This window comes from Podarcis muralis, chromosome 2 (assembly GCF_964188315.1).
Source record: "Podarcis muralis chromosome 2, rPodMur119.hap1.1, whole genome shotgun sequence".
Lineage (NCBI taxonomy): Eukaryota > Metazoa > Chordata > Lepidosauria > Squamata > Lacertidae > Podarcis > Podarcis muralis.
Window position 1 is genome coordinate 100,943,653 of NC_135656.1, and position 17,081 is coordinate 100,960,733.

General features: G+C 44.4%; 1 long non-coding RNA gene across 1 annotated transcript; it reads right to left on the minus strand.

Moving 5' to 3' along the window:
• Positions 1-508: 508 nt before the first annotated feature.
• On the minus strand, positions 509-16,087 carry LOC144327034 (uncharacterized). The gene is made up of 3 exons (XR_013392013.1): positions 11,934-16,087; positions 5,686-5,871; positions 509-3,013 (listed from the first exon to the last, which is right to left on the minus strand). It is a non-coding gene; the product is annotated as an uncharacterized LOC144327034 (long non-coding RNA).
• Positions 16,088-17,081: the final 994 nt, after the last annotated feature.

Sequence of the window (17,081 nt, forward strand, 5' to 3'; positions counted from 1 at the left end):
CATTTTTCAAAAGCCAAGCCATGGATCCCCTACTTCTGAAAAATATTGATATGTCTATGGTAGTTTTTTGTTATGTGAATGGTTCCACAGACACCCTAGGTGAGTTACATAGACCCCTTGGGTCCATGGATCATCAATTGGGAACCACTAGCCTAAGGGATGGAGACAGACCTGGGGTAAAGCCAACGTTTGTACTTTCAGTGATGAGGAAGCAGCCATGGTTAATGCCATTTGTTCCCAAGAGACCTTGCTGCAGCCTGATAGGAATAAAGTGGTTGGGGTCACACCTCTTCTCTCCCCCCCCCCTTCCCAACCCAGTGGGCCGTAAGGGGAGGGACAGATCACTCTGGCAAGAGATGGTGATGAACAATTTGATTTATTACCTTCCCTTCACACTAAGGTCCCAGGGCAGGTTACAGCAAAACACAACATTTAAAAACAAATTGAAACAATTTACAATCACAAAAATAGGGTGACCCTAAAAATATTGTATTTACACAAATTTAATGCACCATTGAATCTAATGCACACCTCAATTTTCAAAACCTTGTAAACAAAAATAATAATAATTGCTGGCACCATCAAGTATAATGCACCCCTTCATTTTTGCAATGTGATTTGGCCCCCAAAAGGGGCACGTTACATTTGAGTAAACACATTAAACTTTGCAGATGGCTTTTGAAATTAGCCTGAGGACCATATGCAAGCCAGAGTCTAAGGGTTGACCATTTCTGCTTTAGAAGCAAGTTGCTGCACAGAAGCAGATATGTTAGTAGGTTACCACTAGTTTTAATGACACTCTCCCACCCTTAGTGCAACACTCACAATATTGATTCATGCTTCTGGTGCTCTTCCTTTAGAACTGTCTTACACTATTTTATTTGCATATTTCTCACATTTACACACTCATCCTTCCTCCAAGGAATTAAAGGCAGCAGCCATGCAGGTTATAGGCAGCTGGTTGGCCACTGTGAGAACAGGATGCTAGGCCTATGGCCTGCTCCAGCACAACTCTCTGTTATTAAAGTAAAGGTAAAGGTACCCCTGGCCGTTAGGTCCAGGAGCGGACGACTCTGGGGTTGCGCGCTCATCTCGCTCTATAGGCCGAGGGAGCTGGCATTTGTCCGCAGACAGTTCTACCAGGTCATGTGACCAGCATGACTAAGCTGCTACTGACAAACCAGAGCAGCACATGGAAACACCGTTTACCTTCCCGCCAGAGTGGTACCTATTTATCTACTTGCACTTTGACGTGCTTTCAAACTGCTAGGTGGGCAGAAGCTGGGACCGAGCAACAGGAGCTCACACCGTCGCGGGGATTCGAACCACTGACCTTCTGATCGGCAAGACCTAGGCTCTGTGGTTTAGACCATAGTGCCACCTGCGTCCCATCTCTCTGTTATTAGGTCATCCCATTTATCCTAACTAAAGATTGACTGAGCCAAAACCACTTTGTTAGCTTCATGGAAAGGAAGGGATCAGACACATGTCTCCACAAGTCTACCTAAAACACTACACCAGTTGGGGACTATGATATCCTGAAAATCTGTGCCTGTACCTTAATCACTCCAGTAAGGGTTGGCATAGTTTGATGCAAAGGTTAGAGTATCAAACAAGGGCCTGGGACACAAAGGTTCAAATCCGCACTAAGCTATGAAGCTCATTGGGCAAGTCACTTTCTCTTAGCTTAACCCTACCTCACAGGGATGCCATGAGAATAAAATTGACAGGCGGAGGACCATGCATGCCACTTTGGGCTTGGAGAAAAGGAGGAGTATAAGAAAATAAACAAATGTGTCATTTATAGGCATTAATAGCTCCGCTGGTACTGCTTAGAAAAAGAGCACCTGTTGCATACACAAAGCCCCTAGTCCAAACCCTGACTTTAGAAGCAAGTCCAAGAGGGATATGCTAGTGAGCTTGGGGGGAATCACAAGATTTGAAGAAGCACAGGTAGACTGGGATCATAAACCCTCAACCTAAAAAAACCCCATTCATTCTAGATCAAGCATCTCCTAAGGGTGAAAAACACTGTCTATTGGGCGGGAGAATGGGAAAACAAGGGAACTGGGAATGGAGTATCGTAGGGAAGGGCATGGCTGGCAGAAATCCTGAACAGAAATCCTCCACACTGGAACATTTTCTTACAGCAAAACCAAATACCTAACAGTGCATTTTATTGTAAGCCATTCTGACACACACACCCTTTTAAAGGTCCAAATAGCAGGCTACAAATGTGTTTGAAATCAATATAAATATAAGTAAATAAATGTGGAACGTATATGTATTGGCTTCTGCGGATGTGAGCACCAAACCACTAGCGGAGAAGAATAATGAATAAGCACAATAACAATATATCATATATTGATATATATTGTGATATATATGTATCACAGTGGAGGGGGGAACCTTTCCTTTTGGGGCATGTATGACGTGCAGTTTGTGATCCCAATCCCCCCTCTCAAGCATCTCTCTAAAACAAGGTGGGCGATTCATTATTCTAGCCTATGCTACTCATAGCATTAAAATGCTAAAATTGAGGGGGAGGGTAATTCTGTCACACACACACACACACACACACACACACACGCCTCCAATTATCTTTTCCACCACAAGATGTTTCTTCTGTCCATGACTGCTCACACTTCAGCAATCTTGCCAGCAAGCTTCAAATAATGTATTTTTTTTTAAAAAAGAAAACCCTTTTCCAAAGCCACAGGCATGAACACAACAGCTTGAACAGGCCTAGTGCCTAAGGGGGGGTTAGAGGTTCCTCTATGTAAAGAATGACACTTAAAAACTTGCCAGGATTTTGCAGGCGTGCAGAATTTTTTTTATTTTATTAAAAAAACAACAAATAACACACAAACACCCTTTGGGTGTAAACTCCATTTGCCTGGCTGAGCGTTGGAGGCCTCCGCTCGCAGCCCAATCAACGGCCTCCCCCCTTTCTTTCCTTGGTGGCGGAGGGAGGTTGTCCCAGGTGGATCGACAAGGGAGGCAAGTTTTCTGCCTGGAGGAGAGAGAGAGAGAGAGAGAGAGAGAGAGAGAGAGAGAGAGAGATGTGTGCCGGGGCTGGGAAAGCGGGGAGCCTTGCAAGGCAGCTGCGTTGCCCTTTTCCTGCACTCCACTCCTCCAAACGTCTGAGCAACCAGTTTGCTGCGAGAAACATGTTAATTGCCAACGGAGCTCATTAAGGCATGCACATGCAAAACACAGCGAGGGAGATTAAATGGACAAAAGCGCAATAATGAACTGTCAACAATCGAGCCCATCTACAAGACCAGGAGCACTCAAGAATGAGGCATTTAGAGGCAACAAAGGATTGTCTGGGACAGGAAGAAAGGACGACCTAGACTTTTGTTGAGTCAACACAATTGATTACAAATGAGAGATTAACAGGATAGCTTCGGAGTTTTTTTTTGAAGGAGGTAGAAGAGAAAAGTCCAATTAAGTCCACCGAATGTTAACTACATCGCTTTTTCCACCAGTCCCAGCCCCGCAGAAATTCTCATTAAACCATCCCTGGCGATCCCCCTTTTTGGAAAGTAATTTGTCTCCCTGATGGAGTAGAGAAAGGGAGAGAAAGAAGCGCGAGTTCTTGGCACAATGAGCTTAGGAGACACACTGCAAAGAGCCAAAGGGGGAGTTAATGAGCATCTGACAAGCCGCTTGGATCTAGGCCTGGCAGAACAGTGATGAAAAGATGGAATTGGCCAACAACTATTCTTTAGATCAAACATAAAAAGGCCAATCTGAAACAGGCCTGCTCAAAGCTGGTGGGGAGAAAGAAGAGAAAAGCCCCCGCTGTGGGGATGGAGTGCAGCCCTCAACTGCCCCCCCCCCAAATCAGGATGGGAAATGCATTGGCATGTCCTGCCCCTGCCCCCTCACCCCCCACCCCAATTGCTGAACGGCCCATCCTTAAGCTCCACTCCCCTGTCCTGAGCAATGCACTCCAAAGCTTTCCAATTAGGGTATGAATGGGGATTTGCGGACCCACTGCATTTTGGGGAGAGATAATAAAATTCATACACTGTTTTTTAAAACCGTCCCTAAGTGTTGGAGATTAGGGTGAGGTCTTCAGGAGGGGCAAGGTTTCCCCATCATTTACCGCTGCTAGATTCCTCTTAAGCCCCAGGAAGGTGGTGGGCATCTTGGGTCTGGTAGGGTTGGATTAACAGGTAAAAAAAATTTGAACAGGTAGGCACTGTTTATTTCAGGGACAGGGAAAGGAAAAGGGCCACTTTGCCATCCTTCTTCACCTAGTCGGTCTGGAGCAGGGGTCAGCAAACATTTTTCAGCCGGGGGCTGAAGTCCCTCAGACTTGGGGGGGGGGGGGCTGGACTATATTTTTGAGGGGAAAATGAAAGAATTTCTATGCCCCACAAATAACCCAGAGATGCATTTTAAATAAAAGCACACATTCTACTCATGTAAAAACACCAGGCAGGCTCCACAAATGACCCAGAGATGCATTTTAAATAAAAGGACGCATTCTACTCATGTAAAAACACGTGGGCCGGATTGAGAAGGCGATTGGGCCGGATCCTGACCCCCGGCCTTAGTTTGCCAAACCATGGTCTGGAGTCTGAAGCGCCATTTGCTCTGTTTGTGGACTGTACCTGCATTGACTCTGGCTTTGCTGTTGGATACTCTTGACAGCAATAAAAACTCCCCCAGTTTTTTGAAGACCTACAGCTATCTATAGTGATTCAGCAGGGGTGAGGAGAATCTGTCAGTCTCCAGATGTTGGGGCTGCAGCTCTCATGACCATGCTGGCTGGGGTTGATGAATGCCAACATCTGGAAGGCCACAAGTTCCGCACCCTGTGTAATTCCTGGTAATTCCTGGTAGCCCCTAAAGAATGACCAGGGTCTCCTCCTCCCCCAGGCACCTGGGTGAGGATTATGACTGGTGTGGGTGCCCAAACAAGGTCCTTCTATGGATCTTCCAGCTCTTTCTTTATTGCCCCCTGGAGCAGGCAAGGCCAAAGCTAGCCATCCGAATGGTGTCTCTTTCAAGTGCCGTAATTTCCCATGGACCACAATGACTTTCTCATCAACGCACCCCCATGTACCGAAAAGCTGGTATTTACCACATCAGGGAGCCTGTTTGTTCTCAAGCTTTCCCACTGCAGTGGTAAACACCATCTGTCACCAGGTATGAATGTGGGGGAGGAGTGTGTGTGTATATATACACAGAGAGACACACACGCACCTGCCACATGAAACTGACAAGGTAAAATCATCTCATGGTGAAAATTACCAAGGGCCAATGGGGATTTCTCCTGAACTCTTCAGATCTTCATCCGCAAAGGCATAGCTATGAGTAGCTGTTGGTACACATCTGAAACATGGGTGAGCTCCCTAGTCACTCCTTTGCTAACCTAGGATCTGCAATGCTGGATGAGTGAGCAGGTGCACACACGTTCCCAATAGCAGCTCCTTGTGAATGCTACCTGACCCTGATGCAGGTCTCTGTATGTTCCCAAAGCACAGCTACAAGCACAAATCAATTCAGTATGTGCCCAGAACAAATGTAGAGAAGGGTCTAAAAAGAAGGAAGGAAGGGGAAGGCAACCTATATAGACAGTGAAGGGTTGAAGCAAGGAGCCTCGTCACTGGCTCCAAACAAAGGCATAAAATCTCCTGTCACATCATATAGGGACAGATTTCTTCTTACCTCTCAGATCACCAAGGAGTGTGGTGGAGTCTCCTTCTTTGGAGGTCTTTAAGCAGAGGCTTGACAACCATATGTCAGGAGTGCTCTGATGGTGTTTCCTGCTTGGCAGGGGGTTGGACTCGATGGCCCTTGTGGTCTATTCCAACTCTATGATTCTATGATTCTATGATCATTATGGATTAATCCCTAATAAAAAAGGAAGATTGGTTGCTTCGTCTCATTGCAGATTTTCTCTACAACAACTGTATGACATCACAGCACCCATTGTTCCACCTCCTGTTGTGACCATAGTAGAATGTGTACTATGAAGAGTCCAGGAGTGCTTTGTACAGCAGAAGACTCTGTACCTGTCCAGTTTCCCCTAGAGAATGTTCTGACATTGGTATTTATTTTATACTTGGAAATGGAATGGTTTTGCCAGTTTATTCCACCTTCATATTATTTGTTCCATTTTTTTCCTCGTTGGCCTCCTGCATTCTCCTTAATCTGATAGTGCTGGACTTGTTAATACATATCCCTGAAAGCACTATCATACTGCTCATCACTGTGGTATGGATTCCTGTTTGGCGTACCTATAGTTCTGTGGATTAGTAGATTGGGGTGGGGGTGGAGATGGCAGCAATGCTGGTGTCAATCCAAATTCTCCCACTTGCCAGTTTTGATGATAAGAAAATCTACAACAACAATACTTTTTTTAAAAAATGCAGACTTGGGGATACGTACACAGAGGCAAGTGGCACCTGCACTTGTGAGCACATATGCGGGTACTCGGTGCATCTTTTTCCAAAGAGTTTAAAAATATAACGCAAAACCACCCTTTTATCCTAGGGTGTGTGAATAGGTATGCATGGAATAAAAATAAAAATGTGGACAGTATTTCACAGTAGGCAGCCATAGCATAATTGAAATGAAACAAAACAAAACAAATGCTGCCACTCAGAATGAGAACACACAAGCTACATATATCCACATGGGAAATTATGTTATACTGAGCTAGACCAGTTGGTCTATCTGGCCCAGTATAGTCCATTGCAGGGATGGGACCCTGTGGTCCCCCAAAGGTTGTTGGACTCCCATTATCCTTCACTGTTGACTATTTCGACTGGGGTGGATGGGAGTTAAAGGACAACACCACCAAGTTTGTGTGTCACATGTTTCCCATCCCCGGACTACTCCAAAGTCTCAGACTGACAACTTTACCATCATGGTACCAAAGATCCTTAGAGGAGGATGTCAGGGATTTAACTGGGAACTTAATGGATTCAAAGGACAGCCTCTCCTACAGAGCTATGGCTCCTCTCCATATCCCCAGCTCCAAAGGTTGATGCTCCTTTAGTCAGTAATGCTGGATAGGAGAAATCAAATACAGGGTGACCTGGGGTTCTACCTTCTTCTTCCAACTGAGATGAGAGGGAGGATCATATCCTGCATGGCCACATCAAGGAACACAAGAGCTCTCTGGGTTGATGGCTGAAGAGGGCGCTCACACATAGATATATTGCTGGTGGTATCTGGTACCCATTGGTTATTGGTGGGGCTGAAGGCAGGGAGACCAACCTTATATGGAGCCAGTGCCAGCAACAGGCAGAGCCAAAGAATTCTAGTTTTGTCCCCATCCTCCTCTCTGCTGAGTTCTACAAAGGGCAACACTGAGACTAAGGAGGAGGATGAAGAAGACTAGAAGTGCTGCCATATGGACTAGTCATAGGCGCCGACTCCATGGGGCCTGAGGGGGCTCGAGCCCCCTCAAAAAATTTTTTGGGGGGGCTCAGCCCCCCCAATAATCTCGGGCGCCCTTCCAGCAGAGCGCCGCCGCCGTCCCCCGCCTCCTCCCCACCTGCTCCCTCGCCAGCCAGCCAGCCAGCCAGCCGCGCGCCCTAGTCGGAGAGCCCCGGCCGTCCCCCGCGAGATTAGGGAATCCCCGGGGGCGGGGGCTCCTGCCTCGCTGCTTCGCAGCACCACCGCCACTGCCAAGGCACTGCCGGGGGGAATTTCCTTCCTCCTGGCCCCCGCGAGAACAGGGGAATCCCGACTGGCCACACCTCCCAGCCAGCCGATTGGCTGGCTGGGGGGCGTGGCTTGCCCTATTTAGGGCCGGAGCCACTTTATTTGCATATTCATGAGCTTATTTATTATTCATGAGCTTTCCCGGGCCCCCCCAATATTTTTTATAAGTCCGCGTCCCTGGGACTAGTTGAAGTAAGCAGGTAGGCAGGAGGGGACTGGCTGGGGACAGATTGAGGTTGGTCCACCCTCCAGTGAGGACTGAGCAAAGTCAGTGGGCACTGAATTCTGTCTATTGGGTGGGGGAGGAAAGGTGGTAAAAGGAAAGGGGGTATCCTGAAAGAAGGTGTGGCTAAGTGGGTAGAACACAGATCATGAGGATGCTACACCGCCACATTTTAGCCCTATTCACATATTGTTCATGTGGTCATTACTATGATGACTATGGAGTGGAGTTGTGCTTCTAGTTCTACATCACATTTCCTTCTGCACATTGCCTGAAGTGAAAGGCCACCCTCTTTCAGCAGGGGCAAGAGAGCCTTAAGGTTTGTAGGAGGATATTCTTCAGAAGAAAAATTAAGTGCGGAGCACCAAAAACAGCCCAAGCACATCTTGGGCAGGAAGCAAGCCATCCTTAACTGTGACCCTTTGGCTGCTGTCCATACAAGTGACTGGCTGCTAATTTTTCTTATGCACTGGATTTGCAGGCACCGTTCCGGTGACGGGAAAGCCTGCCTCCTCTCCAGTGGAGGCCAGCCAATTAGGGCAAAGCGGGCACTGTCCCACCAACCTCGCCCTCACACTGGCCTAGAGAGTGGTACTGGTTGCCATCTTCATCCTTTCAGTGTTGCCCTTGTAGCGTCCAGCAGGGAGGAAGATAGGGACGAAGCTGGAATTTGCTGGCTCCGCCTGTCACTGGCTGTGCTGTCACCTACTGTTGGGTTCCATGCCTTCTGCCCTATCGCTCCCAATGGGACACTGGGTCCCGGGATTCACGGAGAGGGTGCAATGCATCCCTTTGTGCAGCAGAGACACATATTGAACCCTGCAGGGGTCCTGGCAATATGCAAGCCCTCCCCCCCCCGCCCAACTCCACCCATGATATTGGAAATAATTTTGCTAGTATAATTGGAAGTGAGGGCACCATGTGGCTTCTTAAAGCCAACTGATACAGGAAGGAGGGCACCAGAGACCCTTTGGTGTCATATTATTTTTAAAAAATAAAATCTCGTGAACTGCCAAGATGACTCTTTCCACTTCCTTCCCTGCCTGCTTTTTGGCAGTCGTCAAGCCGTTCTGCAGAAATAGCTTTTCATGTCTAACCAGCCTCTTCCTTCTGATTCATTTTGTTAACAAACTGGGGATGTCACTAGCCTGGATTGTGCCATCGCTGAAGGCATCCAGCACAAGGAGAAAGAGGAGGCTGACTGCAGGCAAAAAATCACAATTGTACCCAATGAGTGACTTGGCAATCAAATACTTGGGGGTGAGGACGGGGGAAGAGAAAGCGTCTGGAAATCAGAACAGTGTGGGTCAGCGCTGGCTCTTCAAGCACATTCTAAATACAGTTCATAGACGACACAGAGGAACAGTGACAGACTTCACTTCATTCAAGCACCAAACCAGTTTTGAGAGATTAGGTCTCACACAGTTTTTTTTCCTATGGGTATTTTTCTCCTCCTTCCAAGGAAGCACAAAGGCTAGCTGATCTCTCGTTTCCTTTGAGTTGTCATTGCTATTAAGTGATTAAGAATATACAATACCTCTTGGGTCTCTCTCTCTCTCTCATTATCTGGCATACAGTTTCAGGTTTATGTCTGCAAAACCGCGAGAGAAATAATTTAACTGGGCAGGTGGGTAAGACAGAGTTTAAAAGAAACCTGTCCGTTTTTGGAGGGAAGGTGTTATTGGTGACATAGTAGTAGGGAACTTGGGAACTAAAAAAATTGACTTGTTATCTTGGACAGATACATGCTAACTGTACATTATCAATCAGTTATGATGAATTAATATGAAATGGAAAATGAGCCTTCATGGCTATGCAATTTAGAAGCGAAGCAGCTATTGGGCCTTTAAAGACAGCCTGCAATACATGCATTTTTCTTATAGCCATTTTATCAAGGATTTAGCTTCTTTTTACCTTCCCTCCAATAAAATGCCACAAACTGTGCAATCTTATGCATATTTACTCATAGTTTATGGAAGGGACATCAAAGATCATCAATGGAAGGGGTACTGAAGATCAGCACAGCCACAGTCAGGGAAGACAGCATCTTAATTTTTTCTAAGTGTGTTAATGCAGTTATGGCATGCAGTTGTTTGCACATGAACTTTGTTTCTATTCTACATATATGCCCATTGTAATGAGAGGTGGGGTCTTTATAGAGCAGGGATGGGATTTCATGTCCTAACAGCCTCGGGGGTAAGGCATGATGGGTGCTGGATGGACATATTTTCCTCATACTACTACTACTACTACTACTACTACTACTACTACTTTATTATTTATACCCTTGGTACTAGACCTCAATATCCGGGCTGAACAATGGGGTCGAGAAGCTCCTTCAGGTATACTGGGCCGAGGCCATTTAGGGCTTTAAAGGTCAGCACCAACACTTTGAATTGTGCTCAGAAACGTACTGGGAGCCAATGTAGGTCTTTCAAGACCAGTGTTATGTGGTCTCAGCGGTCACAACCAGTCACCAGTCTAGCTGCCGCATTCTGGTTTAGTTGTAGTTTCCGGGTCACCTTCAAAGGTAGCCCCAGGTAGAGTGCATTGCAGTAGTCCAAGCAGGAGATAACCAGAGCATGCAATACTCTTGCAAGACAGTCTGTGGGCAGGTAGGGTCTCAGCCTGCATACCAGATGGAGCTGGTAGACAGCTGCCCTCGACACAGAATTGATCTGCGCCTCCATGGACAGCTGTGACTCCAAAATGACTCCCAGGCTGTGCACCTGGTCCTTCAGGGGCACAGTTACCCCGTTCAGGACCAGGGAGTCCTCCACACCTGCCCGCCCCGTCCCTCTGAAACGACTTGTTATAGATTATCAATATTTCAGCAACCCATTGACATAGAATGTGACTCTGTGATTCAGTGGTCCCTATGATGGAGGCTGAATCATTCAGTGTCAGAGAGACGCAGGTTTGGGCCTGATCACAGCATTATCTCCAAGGGCAACAATGAACTCTTCTCCATAGAAGTGAATGACAGCCTTTCATTTATATGGGAGGCTACAAGGGAGAGGGAATCCAAGAACCAGTTAGTGAGATAGATAGGTGACGGACAAAATCCTGGCCCATTGGGGATCAATCTTTAGCATGCTGATTTTTATGCTTAAATTCAGAACAGGGCATTGTATAGTATCATACCTGCTTATAGTCTGTGTTCGAAACAAGGCTAGTTACACATTATTATTCTACATTAATATTCTCTAGAGAAGTCTTTTTTTGGGGATACCATTCAAACATATGTTTGAAACCTCCTAGCACTGAGATTATTATTCTATTTAAACACCAGCGGAAGAGCAGGATACGACTGACATATAAACTGGATTTTATGCAGAATCATGGACTGTGAAATGGTTCTCAGTGATACTGATGAATTGCTTTTTATTTAGGTGATTTGCAAAAACATATTATTTATTATTATTTATTGCATTTGTCTAAATAATAATAACCACGCTCTTTCAAATTACCTGAAATTTATTGCCCGAATAAAAAGCAAATAAAGGAGCACAAAAACACACTTTGGTCTAGTAAATGGTGTCATGATTTTTTCCTGTACACAGGAATCTGCCTTATACTAACTCGTATTAGTCCACCTAGCTTAGTACTGTCTACCTAGATTGGCAGCAGTTCTCTAGGATTTCAGAACAGATCTCTCTCAGCCCTACCCAGAAATGCCAGCAATTAAACATGGGACATTTTCGTGCCCCACATCCTTGTTATTAGGTATCCCCACATTCTGGGAGGTAGCCTGATTTTCCATGACCTTTCCCCTCCATCCCTGCCCCTTGACTCCAGGGCCAATTTAGAGTCAGAAAGTGTGTTTTGCAGTACCCTATGTGCAGACAAAGGGACGCGGGTGGTGCTGTGGGTTAAACCACTGAACCTCTTGGGCTTGCCGATCAGAAGGTCGGCGGTTCGAATCCCTGCAACAGGGTGAGCTCCCATTGCTCGGTCCCTGCTCCTGCCAACCTAGCAGTTCGAAAGCACGTCAAAGTGCAAGTAGATAAATAGGTACCGCTCCGGCAGGAAGGTAAAACGGCATTTCCGTGCGCTGCTCTGGTTCGCCAGAAGCGCCTTAGTCATGCTGGTCACATGACCTGGAAGCTGTACGCCGGCTCCCTCAGGCAATAAAGCAAGATGAGCGCCTGCAAACCCAGAGTCGGCCACGACTGGACCTAATGGTCAGGGGTCCCTTTACCTTTATGTGCAGACAAGGAAACATGATATTAAGAATAAGCAGTGATATTTCTGTTTTCTCAGACAAGGGTGTTTCAGTGCACATCCCCCTTTGCACTCCTAAGATTTATTCAACATTTCCAGGGCACTATCTGTCCTTCAGAAAGAGGTATGTGCATAGCAGCCACTATTTACTTATTAGCATTTAAAAGCTGCTTAGTCTTTCAGGTATATTGAATGCAGTGTTGGATTGTGTCCATGGGATTACTGTAGATCTGCATGGATGCATAGCATATCAGTCCTGGTGAATTTTGTCAAGGGGATTGCCTTAGAAGACATGAAAAAGAAGGCAACCAGTCTCTTCTCAGTGCTGCTTTCAGTGCTGCATTTTTGACAAATGAACTCTGCTCTTTACAAAACATGGGTGGAAACCAACGCCAGCCACACAGTCTTCCTATCCTCCTGAAACACCCAGAAGTTTTCTCCAGAGGGTTTAGGGAACCTTCCACAACAGATTGAGGTGGGGGCTGTAGTGGGAGGAAAGAAGCAGGAAGCCCAGTTGTGCAATGTTGAATGTAGCCCACAACAATCTTGTTAGAAAACTATTTTTAAAAAATGCAAGAAATGCTGTGCACATTCTGTTTTATGGAAAGTTGCTTTGATATACAGTGAGCTGTAGGATCAACTAAATTCTACATCTCAATCCACAAAGCAAAAGTGTAAGAAGCCAGGGGCTTGACTAAGATCAAAGAAAGCGAAAGTAATTGGCAAAGTTCAAGCATCATTACAAAGTTTATAATGATGAGAACAAACCTAGTCTCTTCTCAGGCTCACACATACCTCTCTCATCTCCTCCAGATTGGGAGCTTTTGCTTCCATTTTAGATTAACTGCAATTTGGCACGCTCTTGTACCCTAAACTATGGTTAACCTTAACTATGATTTGTCTGAAAAAAACAGCTTCATGGTTTGAAGTTGGCTTGTTTTGAACAAATCGTAGTTAGAATACTACAATTTGTTTGAAGAACACAAGCCACAATGAATAAAAAAAACTGAGATGAAAGCTGCCATTGCCTCCCTTCACAAACAGTGGAAGAGAGAGGAGGTTTGGCTCATTCTTGTCACCATAAGTCTTGGCTTATTGTAATGTCTGAACGCTGTGTGTACTAGTTCTTGAAAATTAAGGAAAACAAGGATAAAGAGATGATTATTTTAAAACCTGAAATAAACATCCATTCATGAGTTCACCATATGCAAGCCTGCGTCTCCAGCACCAATTTATACAGCAGTAAATACCTGACTATATGTAGAAGGTGCAATATGAAGAAGTTATTAGCAGCATTTGTTGGGGCCAAAGGGCAGTCTATAAATTTCAGATTATTATTTTTTAAGTGTGCCTTCAAAAGTAGGAATATTTCTTACTTTTTGCCTTTTTCCTTTTTCCAACCTTCACACGCTTCCCCTAGTGACCGACTGTCCCTTCCAAGAGAAACCCACCTCACCCTTTTGAGAACCATGGAATGAGTTCCAAGTATACTCTCAGTTCTTTTCATTTTCTCCTGAATTAAAGTGAATTAATTTTTAAAACATATTTTAGGGAAGGCTTGCGGAAATTGTCTGAAGACACACATGGAAGTCTAGTTTATGTATTTTTGAGAAATCTTTCATAACAAGCTGTAATTGTTGCATCGTCTCTATCCTCCTACATGCAGTGGTGTTCGTAAAACCCAAGCTGTGGATCAGCTCTTTATATTTTCTCTTAATTCAACTGCATGGCAAAGAACCAAATTTTACAGAAGAAAACATTACCAACTTGTCTTCATGACAGAACACTGAGTAGGTATAAAATTGCGATGGTCTCTATGCCAGGTTTTGTTTTCTGTGTGTTGTTGTTTCTTTTTTTCTTTCTTTTTTTAAAAAAACAACCTCTCCGCTTCTAAGATGAAAGCCTAATTTGATATTTTTGTAGTTATATAACAGTAATATTTTGTGACATTTTGTATTGTGACACTATAGATGAAATTGTCATCGGACTGACACCCTTTACTGTTTATTCCTTAATTACAACTGTTAACAACACTGCAGAGAAGCGTGCTAATCTGCCATCACATATTATGAAAACAACGTTATTGTTACAAACACCAACACCCACTCAACAGGATAGTTCTAAGACGGCAGTTTCTGTTAATTTTTTTTTTTTAAAGAAAACCTGATTAGTTTAATGGACACTTCAGTAGCAAAGGGGGTAAAAAGTTGACAGCAAACTTCTAGCCACCTTATTTTAAAATGGAAACATTTATGGAATGGCAATTTAGAAGTGATTATTGGTTGGTACATTTTAAAGTAATTTAAATTTAGCTATCCAGGTTACTCCCTGAAGTTATGTTTATACATCTTTTCCCCCAACCTCCCCAGGTTTCAAATCTTTTAGCAAAACATGTGGCAGCAGTGTGTCTGCTCCCTCTGCTGGCCATACACCCTGCTAATTGCCTCCTTGGAACATTCATTCCTGCCTCCTGCTCTCATTATCCCTCCATGGAATTTTGTAAGTCTAGCTACCACTATCCCACAATCATCTGCTGCTGGTGGTGCACCTTGCTCTTCACAGCCCAAGAACTAAAGGAAACAGTCCACTTGGTGAGAGGAAACTCTCAACTGAAGCATCATGGGGCAAGCTAGCTATATCACTAGGAAACAAAGGACAAACATACTTCACTAAAGGGACCATAGGAGCCAATTCCTAGGGGCCATGGGGGCTTCGGCCCCCACAAAGTTGATGGGGATTCCCATTCAAATGGTGTTTGTGTGTGCACTGCGTCATGTGGGGTGGGGCTTACCTGGGCCCCCACAATATTTTATTCAAGTTGGCACCCCTGAAAGGGACAGTGGAAAGCACTCGTTACTTCTGCTATGTATGTTTACCTCAATTCTGCCCCTTGTCCAAAATTGGTCCGCGTGTTTGTTATTGGATACCTATGGAGTAGCAGAAGTTAAATTGCATTCATCAGGCAAATGCAAGAGTGTACAATTCTAAAAATAAGAATCATTTTCAATGAACGTTGGAAGGCTCCATCTGGGCTAGATTCAACTAACAAGTTCCAGAGGAAGCTAACATAAAGACTCCCACTAGTGCAACAGGGCTTTCCCTTCCTCTCCTCTCCAGTGGCTGCCCAAAGTCTGTTCCAGAGGATTGAGAGAACCCCCAGAACACAACATGGGGGGAGGAAAGGGGGTATGTTCCATGGAGCAAGCAGAAATGCTTGCACTGATGGAAAGATCTCCTTAGCACTATGTTGAATTCCACCCAAAGTGGTGAGGTCGACTCAGTCAGAAGCCAAGTACTTTCAAGTTTACACTGGCAGTCAGTGTGTGGTGTATTGCACAAAGACCAGGGAAATGCGGGTTGCAAATCTCAGGCAAACAGTTTACTGGGTGGCTTTTGGATTGTCAATCTCATTAGATTTAACTACCTGAAATGGTTGTTGTGAGGATAAAAGAAGGGATGGTATTTTCAGCTATGGGCTATCAGAAGCTTATCTTGTGAATTCATCTTATCCTATGTACATGACTGTTTTTTGGTTTTTTTACACTGGTGAAATCCCACAGTAGCTTACTCAGTCCTGAAGTCTTGCTGCAGGTAATGATATATACGCAGATGAAAAACTAACTTACTAGAAAATAATAATTCAAAAAATGAAAAATCCCATGATAGCCTCTTAGTACCTCCATAGCCAAGCACTATTGTTGTCATCACCATATTAAAAGTATTTACAGTGCTTAATTAATAGTAGTGACACGCTACTCTTGCATTTGATTGTTGCTAGTTTACTGGTGGTAGTAACTACATGTCATGCAGAATATATATATATATATATATATTTGCTTTCGTAGATTTTCACGGGTACAGGAATGCAGGTTTTGGTGTCCTCGGGTGTCTTCCCGTGTAAAAGTTGGGGTGTCTAGGCGACGTTTCGACGAGGTCTCACTCGTCATCTTCAGGCTGGTGCTTTCGGCTTCTTGTTACTGTTCCAGTAACAAGAAGCCGAAAGCACCAGCCTGAAGATGACGAGTGAGACCTCGTCGAAACGTCGCCTAGACACCCCAACTTTTACACGGGAAGACACCCGAGGACACCAAAACCTGCATATATATATATATATATATATATATGTATATATGTATATATATATATATATATATATATATATATAATGCCTGAAATGTAGTTTTACACACACACACACACACACACACACACACACACACACTTAGGAAGAAGAAATAGCTTTGCTGCAATAATAATAATAATAATAATAATAATAATAATAATAATTTATTTATTATTTATGCCCCGCCTATCTGGCTGGGCTTCCCCAGCCACTCTGGGAGGCTTCCAACAAAATATTAAAAGACATTCTCAACCATTTCTGGTATATCTTTGTCTGTGCATGGATCTCATAGATGGATGGCATAACTGTCTATTAAACCTCTAGTTCAAAATGAAACTAATTTTACTCCTTGCATTTTAGCTCTGAGGATCTCCATGCCTCTCACCGTGAACCACTTGTGATTTATAAGAAACCAAGGTCCTTAACAGTAAAGTGCAAAAGGCACAAATAGATCTTAACCTGTTAGTTATACTCCACGGCTCAGAGCTGCCGAATAATACAAAATGAGGGGTTAATTTACTATTAAGATCAAGGTATGACATATTATAGATGCGTTCGTTCAACAATTTTAAGTTGACAAAATATGTCCACATAAAATATAGTTTAATATGGCCTTCTATTGCTATATACTTCTATCTCAAACACAAAGCTGAGTTCAGTGCTGGAAAATTCTAAAATCCCGTAGTTAAATCCTGTTACATCAGCTGGATCCAAACTGAAATACAGTATGAGAGAGGAGCAATATTTAGCCACATAAGATATGCCTATAGACCAAACATGACTGGGGAGGTGGGCATGGTTAAATTATGTGGGAATGTT